Genomic DNA, 8134 nt, shown 5'->3' with positions numbered 1-8134 from the left:
GGGGGGTTTGTGACAACTGGAATAGAAGAACAATAAAAAAATGTCTCTTCCCTTCAGTGTGGCCTTTCTCTAAACGGCCTCCTGGTTCAAAGCTTTCATTATTTCCTTGTTACTTATGTGAAAAATTCAAGGACTTTGAAATGACAGAAAAATCTTCATTATCTGTATCTTGGGAATCTCAGCATCCCATTCCTCATACTCAAACATCTATGTCTTTGATATGCAAAATCATTTTTAATTCTTTTTATATATCATATTCCCTTGTCTTTGCATACATCGTTCTCTTTTGACTGTCTAGAAATCTTCCAGTATAGTTTGAATTAACCCAAATGTTAACTTAGTCCTAAGAGGCCTTTGATTCTAGAGTTTCAATGCAATACTCTTCAGAAAAAGCATTTGAACACCTCCTTTGAAAGGCTTTGTAATGGATCCTTAATATACTTTTTCTGTCCTTGAGTATGCTATAGGTTAGTGGCCCATTCCACTCCCTTTTCTGTAGCTCATAGTGTGTTGTATGTACCATGACTATTATTAGTACAGGACATAAAAAATGGTTGATTTAATGTCTCCCTGTTCCTTTAGAAGATAAATGCCATTGGTTTAATGATTATGTCTTTATTCATCACTGTATGCCCAAACTCTGGGATAGTCTTCAGTAAATATTAATACATAGATAAAAAGTATGTAACTTATTTCTAGTATTTGAAAAATGGAGACTAATGATCATAAAGCAAAATACCATATTATTTGTTTGCCTGCGTCATGGTTGTACCCTGTTTAAATACTAAAGCCATAGCTTTTATTTCTGTTTAAACTCCTTAAATTCCCCTTGAGTGCTTCATTTTCTAGATTTTCCACATGTGTTATTATCAGACTAAATGCAACCATAATTTGAAGACACTGGTAAAAAATTAAAGACACACATATAAGAAAATAGATATTCTTTTCTGAGGTGTAAATATTTTAACATTTTATTATTACATGAGGACTGACATTATTGCTGTGAGGAACATTTGCTGTCATTTAAAAAATATATTTTATTTGAAACTATTTGGTTTTTACTTAAATCTGAAAGAAAAAGAAAAATCCAATATTGTGTAATAAAGAGCCAAATTTCAAATATTAAAAATTAAACCATTCAAGCAGAGGAAGAAAAAATTTATATTTTATGAAAAATTTTATTTATCTATAACCAGTGATTATTATTTTGATACCTCAGGTGTCCTCACACTTTGAAGTATCTTTGAAGTGCTTCTCCTTCCAGTGACTACCATTGGCTATGCAGGTAGGATGTTCTGATTTTGAATCAAGCCCTGTTTGGGTCTCAGTTGTCAGAGCAACTGCCTCAGAATTTTCTAAGACCCACTCCAATGTCAGAGACTCTTAGGGACTGGCCAGTCTGTGGTACTTTTTGTCCTTTTCAGCAAAGAGTAGCTATGTGACTGCAATGTTAGGTACTGTAACGGTTAGTTTTATGTGTCAACTTGACGAAGCTAAGGGAAGCCCAGATTGGTGGCAAAACTTTATTTCTGGGCATGTCTGTGAGAGTTTCGGGAAGAAATTAGCATTTAAATGAGTAGACTGAGTAAAGACTGAATAAAGGTCACCCTCACCCATGTGGGTGGGCACCATTTAATCTGTTGAGGGCCTAAATAGAATAAAAATGTAACATGAAATATTTTAAAAATTTAGGATGTGGAGGAAGGGTGTGTTTTCTTTACTTGAGCTGAGGCATCCATTCCACCCTGGAGCCTGGATCTGTGGGAACAAGCATGGTGCTGTGGTCCACTGAGATGTGCTTTGGTGCATGGGGCCATTGAGATCAGGCTTGGTTCTTTGGTCTGTGGGGACTGGTGCCAGGGTCAACGGGAGCAAACCGAAAGCATGGATCCATGACAGTATGTCTGTATCTTGGGTCAACCAGGGCAGACAGGGATCTAAGGTAGCGGGGTTCAGCCTCACACGGGGCAAACTGGAGCCTAGGGTTGTAGGAGCTGAGCTGGTGCTGGGTTAGACCTAAAGCTACAGTCCACAGGTGTCTACCTGGAGGCTGAATCTGCAGGTGCCAGCCTGGGGCCACAGGGGTGGGCCTGGATCCTTGGATCACCAGGCTCAGCATGATGCTGCGGCAGGCCCGGAGACATGGGCCTGGGAATCAGCTGGACAGCGGGGTTTCTGAGGTGGGATGCATGCTGAGGTTCACACTGAAGTTAGGTGCTCGCCTCACTCATTCCTCCAAACCGAGGGTATTTTTGTCTGTGCTGCATTGTTTAATTTGCATGTTTGACTTGAATCAACATTCGCTATGTAATTAAAATATTAAGTATATAATTTAAAACAAGTGGATACGTTCACACTGCTTTTCACAAGTTAATCATAAGTTATCTTTTGGTCCTTAATTCTATCTCATAACGTTACTTGCTTTAGTTATCTGACATGTAAGGAAGGACATAGTTTGCTAAAAGTAAGATTTCACCCCCTTATTTCTTGTAGCAACTGCTATCTAAGAGTCTTTCATTATCATATATTAAATTGCACTCAGTGGAAAATATTGTTTAAAGTGGTTTTTCTCTCTTTTGCTTAAAGGAGAAAAAATAATTATTTAGTATTATTGTAAGTGAACTTCTTGCTATTCTTCAGATCATATGCACTTATGTTTTTTAAATAGAAAAATATAATGCAATTTTATATACTCAAATATTTTACATTGCTTTCAATTTCAAAATTTAAGCCCTCCTTTTTAATACATAAGTAGTGAATTAAACATCTATTTTTTTTAAGTTACTGTTAAGCTTTCCATTTTAGAGAACAGGACATTAGTTGTCATGGCATTGCCCTTGACTTGCTTAAAAATACAGTTTTCGGTGCGTTCTTCCACTTAAAAAGATAGCAAGTTGCTATCTGGTTGAATTAACAAAGGAACTTGTGAAGGCTGATAACTAGAATCTTATAAAAATATTAATAATGTCACTACTGCTTTCTTCTTATATCATTAAAAGACCTTGGTAGTGCATAGAATTCTCCAAACTGAAAGTTCTTATGTGATATGTATAATTGCCACACAGCAAATAATTAAACATGATCTTCTTATATTCCACATGGTGCTATTCTAATCATTGAGAATTTGGCTGAGTCCTTAAGTTTATTAACGTGAAGTCCAATTTTAGCCTTTATATTATATGACATAACAGTAGACAGATTCCCATTTGGTTTTACTGAAGTATCTTCTTCCCTTGATGGGACTGATTGCAGAGAATCATCACAAATTCTTTGCAGGTCTTTGCAAAAGAGTTAATTTTAATTTTTACTATCTTTAATCTGTACTGGGCTTGTTAGTCACTTTGACTAGTGGCATGCGGTAGAAGTGATGTTGTGTGAGTACTATGCCTAAGCCTCAAGAAACATTGCAGAATTTGCACCCTCTGTATGGGAACGTTTCTGCCATGGCAATAAGCCCCAAGCTAGCTTCCCACCGGATGAGAGATCTTTGGAGCAGAGGCCTCAGCCACATCAGCATTCCCAGTTAAAGGTGCAGACATGAAAGTGAGCCCAGGTGAGTTTACATGGGGCAGATACACAGACCGCTGCTGCAGAGTCAAGCCCTACTTGTCAGTCCACAGAATCATGAATAAGTGAATATTTTTAAACCAATAAGTTTTAGAACAGCTTATCATACAGCAATAGACACTTAATGCACTTGTTTTTCAGGACACCATATCGTGGTTTCCCTTTTACTGCTATAACTAGTATTTGTTAGTCATTTTTGTTGATTTTTCCCCATTACTCTCTCTTTTCGATGTGTCTTCTCTGTCATTGTCTTTATAATCTTATTTTGTCAGATGCCCTGAAATATCATCAAGATGCTGCATGCTGACAACTACTCACACACAGGCGTGTGGGCACACACACATGCACACACACACTTAGTATTCCTTTCTAGGTTCATGTACCCAAATGTTTATATCCATCTAGATATCTAACAGCTATCTAAACTTCAAATGTTCAGTACCATACTCCTGGTTTTTCTCTCCAAGTCTGCTCTTCCACGAGTCTTGCTCTGCTATAATTGGCAACTCCCTTACACTAATTCCTTAGGCCAAAATCCTTAGTGTCTTCCTTGACTGCTCTCTTTCTCTCACATTTACATCCGGTCCATCAGCAAATCTTAATGGCTCTATTATAAAAGTATTATCTAGAATCTTGTCGCTTCTCATACTTCCAACCCACAACCCTGGTTCAAACCATGATCACTTCTCACTTGCATTATTTCTCTAAATTATCTCAGTTTACTTTCTTGTGGCAAATCTCCCTTTTTGCCATATCCTTCAATCTATAAACGAACAATTTAGTGTCATTCTGTAAAATGTAAGTCAGATTATGCCTCTGATCTCCTTAAAACCTTTCTCTAGCTTACAAAGCTCTATATCGTCAATGCCCTCTGTAACTCCTTTACCAAGTCTGACCTTACTCTAATTTTCCCTGCCTATACTCATGTTGAGTGTTCTTCCCTATCCCAGAAATTGCAAAGAACAAGTATAACTTGCTGTTTACCCTGCTGAAAACTTCTTTTCTCTACTATGATGATGAATCACATGCTCACTGTCTTCCAGTCTTTGCGTAAATATTATTATCTCAATAGAGTTTTTCCTGACCACTTTCTGAAATTGCATTGCATTCCTCATCAACACTCTATTATCTATCTTTTCTGCTTCATTTAAGTTTTGTGCCATTTACTACTTCCTAATCTACTAAGATAGATGACAGATAGAATTTTTCTTGTTTCCCAGACTAGAACGTAAGTTCTATTTGAACAGGAAATTTTGTCTCTTTCATTCATTGCTCTATCCCTAGTGCTTGGAATAATGACTGGCATATTATAGGTGCTAACTATTTCTCGGGTAAATACTGTAGATTAATAAAAGTAGCTTGAACCATAAATATAGATAACCTCTTAAAGAGTAACTATGGTTCAAGGTGATTTTAAAAAAGTTATGGTCACATTAATGACTTTTTAAGTCAGTAAATCATCACTGAATTAGAATGCTGAACTCATTGTCTACTTATTAAGATACGGTAATTGAAAAAATGATTTTTAATATCGTGATGTTTTTGTTTTACCTTTTGATTTTATCTTATTATTTCTATTTAATATGCCCTATTAACTTAATCTGTGTATCAAATTTTCTTTCCCACATGAAATTACCAAAGTTTCAGAGCATACCAAAAAGCAAAGTAAACACCACATTGATAAAAATGTGACTTAAACTCTTTCTATGTCTTTTAATAAATGTAGAAAAACTGTGCCACAAACCATGGATTTGATGGCAGTAATAATTTGATTTTAAGATTTTTTTTATTTATGCACAGCCATTCAGCATACTTGCTACTTTATCATCTTGGGAAAACCATCTTCCTCCTTTGACTTAATGGTAAAACAATGGTATTGATTCATATTGCAGGATACATGTTTAGTTTGGAAGAAATAATGCGTAATAATTATAATGCACGTATAGTATTGGTCTGAGCCAAGAAGTACTGAACAGGAAATCATATCATTTATCACTTTTTGGTGTGAAAGATTTTTCTCTCCCTTTGGCTGTTGCTTGTTTACACTTAGTAGCAGCAGGTGGGAAGGCAGAAGCAACTTACTGCCTGCTCTGCTTCGAATTGATTTATATAATTCTCAGCAAAGCAGACAATATCTATGATGGATGTGCTGTTTAACTAGACTGTTGTAAAAGCTGTAATTACATTACTAAGTGCATTTTGTGTCTGCATACATAAGCAACTTCAAGGAACGTTAATTATACTCCATGAAGCATTGTCTGGGCTTCTGGAATTGGTTTTGGGGTATACATGTGTGTCATCTGGGTTTTTATTTTGTAATCAATAATAACTTCTAAATTCAATGATCTATTCAAAAATATATCTAGAAGATACAGAAGACAAGGGAAATATAAACAAAGAGATCTTTAATATGAACTATGGCTTTTTGGAAACAAACATTATGGGTTCCACAAGTTAAACTAAGCCACTTAAAATGTCCATTTTGAACATTAAAAAAAAGAACTATCTGATACCCCAATCTGTTGAAAAGCTTATATAGGCATTAGTAGTAAAGTCTAAAGAACTAATGGTGTTCACTATACTTAATTTAGACTAACATTTGCGTGGAGTGCTTACCCTCTTCATGATCCATTAGTAAAATGGCTTTGCCTTATTGCATGAAATAAAAGTGATTTGTTTTAAAGTTGCTATTAGTCTTTGGACTCATGCTGTATCTTCAGCTGTTAGAGAGCTATTGTAGCCAATAGAAATGGATTCTATACCTGAGATTGATGAAAAGCATTTGCTAAAAGGCTAAATAAAATTGACATGAACAATTCAGAGATTTTATGTAAATGAGCTGCTGTTCTTTTATTGTTCTTGTTTTTAGATTTAGATTGCTTTGCAATCTATCGATAGCACTGGCAGGCAAGCTATATATGCAGTGTTACTAAACAGAAGCTATTTATAAATAGAAATATTGTTATTTAATAGGTCTAGATAATCTTACTTTTTTGAAACAAAACAACGTGATTTAAACAAAGCAAACAAAATCATTTAAAACTAGAAAAAACCCTCCATCTGGAGACCTGATTTATATTCTCCATGTTACTGTTTCTGTTAAATCTTTTATTGTTGTCTTTTGGCCCTATCCACAAATTCCCCTTCCTCAAACATTGCACTCTCTGTTCTACATTATGCCACTGTTACCTTAGGGCTCTTGAAACCTCCTACTAAGAAGTTTTAAAACCAGTATTTGTGGCAGTTTTTGTGTGCTTAAGGACAGAGTTCTGAGTCACCAGTCGATTAACCTGGTTTACTTTGTTATGCATCAGTATGAATGATTGTTAAAGCTGTAAAAACTGATAGCAGCCCCATATCCCAAAATTAATTATATTTTACTATGTTTGTTTATGTTTCTCCACTCTGAATATTATAAGAAGAATAGGTTATAATAAAACATAAGAAGTAGAAGAACTTGATTTGACATACTTCTTTCTTATATATTCGTGGTCTCTGCCACTGTCATTCTTCATAGGTACAGATATCCAGTCTGAGAATAATTAACAATATTTTGATTAAAAATTTTGTATAACTAGTAATCTCTTTTTCTTCTGTTTTAATTTGATTTTGTTGCATTTATTATACACAGAAGCTTGACTTTGAAACAGCTTTATAAAAATTAAAAGCACATCCAATATGCTTTAATTTAAAATGCATTTAATTTAAAAACAGAAAACAGTTTATTGCTTTGGACACTTTTTTTTACGATCTTACGTCCTAAGTCTTTCCTTAAGGATCAAGTAATCCTAACCAATGCCGTGGCTGGTGTGGCTCTGTTGCTTGAAGTGTCATCCCATCACCGAAAGGATGCTGGTTCAGTTCCTGGTCAGGGGACATACCTAGGTTGTGGGTTTGCTCCCCGGTCTAGGCACATACAGCAGGCAACCAGTGGACTCTCTCACATCGATGTTTCTCTCTCTCTCTTCCTTTCTCTTCTGAAGCAATGAAAAAAAAAATGTCCTTGTGTGAGGATAAAAAGAAAATTCATGGCCAAAGTGTTTTTAGAAAGATATTTCACAGAATAAAATGCACAATAATAATTGATTAATGATAAAACATTTATAAATCACTGTATTAACTATAAGTTCATAAGTTCATAGTCAATACATATTTATAAATCAGAATATTTACTTTAAGTTCACAAATTCATAGCCAATCTGTTGTGGAGAGCAGCATCGCTATATTTCCTGGGATCAAAATTTTATTGTAAAATTCATTTGCTGCGTTTCCTTGGGCAACTTAGCTTTCTGAGATTAGGTTGCAGATTACGAAATGAGGATGAGTAGAACAGCTTCATCATTTTAATGTATCAGTCATAACAAACATTTTATAAGTGGTTCCTAAAATTGACTGCAAAATAGAGATGTTATAAGATATAATTCTCAGAATTACATTCATATCTTTACTTTTTGTAATTTGTTTCTCTAATAGCTTTATAGTATTGTAGATGACATTTCCGGTATTTTTTGAGCACCTGTTCTTAACCAGACACAATGTTCTATATGGTGAGAAAAGAGTGGTAAAA

This window comes from Furipterus horrens, unplaced genomic scaffold (genome assembly GCF_987537825.1).
Source record: "Furipterus horrens unplaced genomic scaffold, mFurHor1.1.pri manual_scaffold_10, whole genome shotgun sequence".
Taxonomy (NCBI): domain Eukaryota; kingdom Metazoa; phylum Chordata; class Mammalia; order Chiroptera; family Furipteridae; genus Furipterus; species Furipterus horrens.
This window is presented reverse-complemented; position numbering follows the sequence as displayed.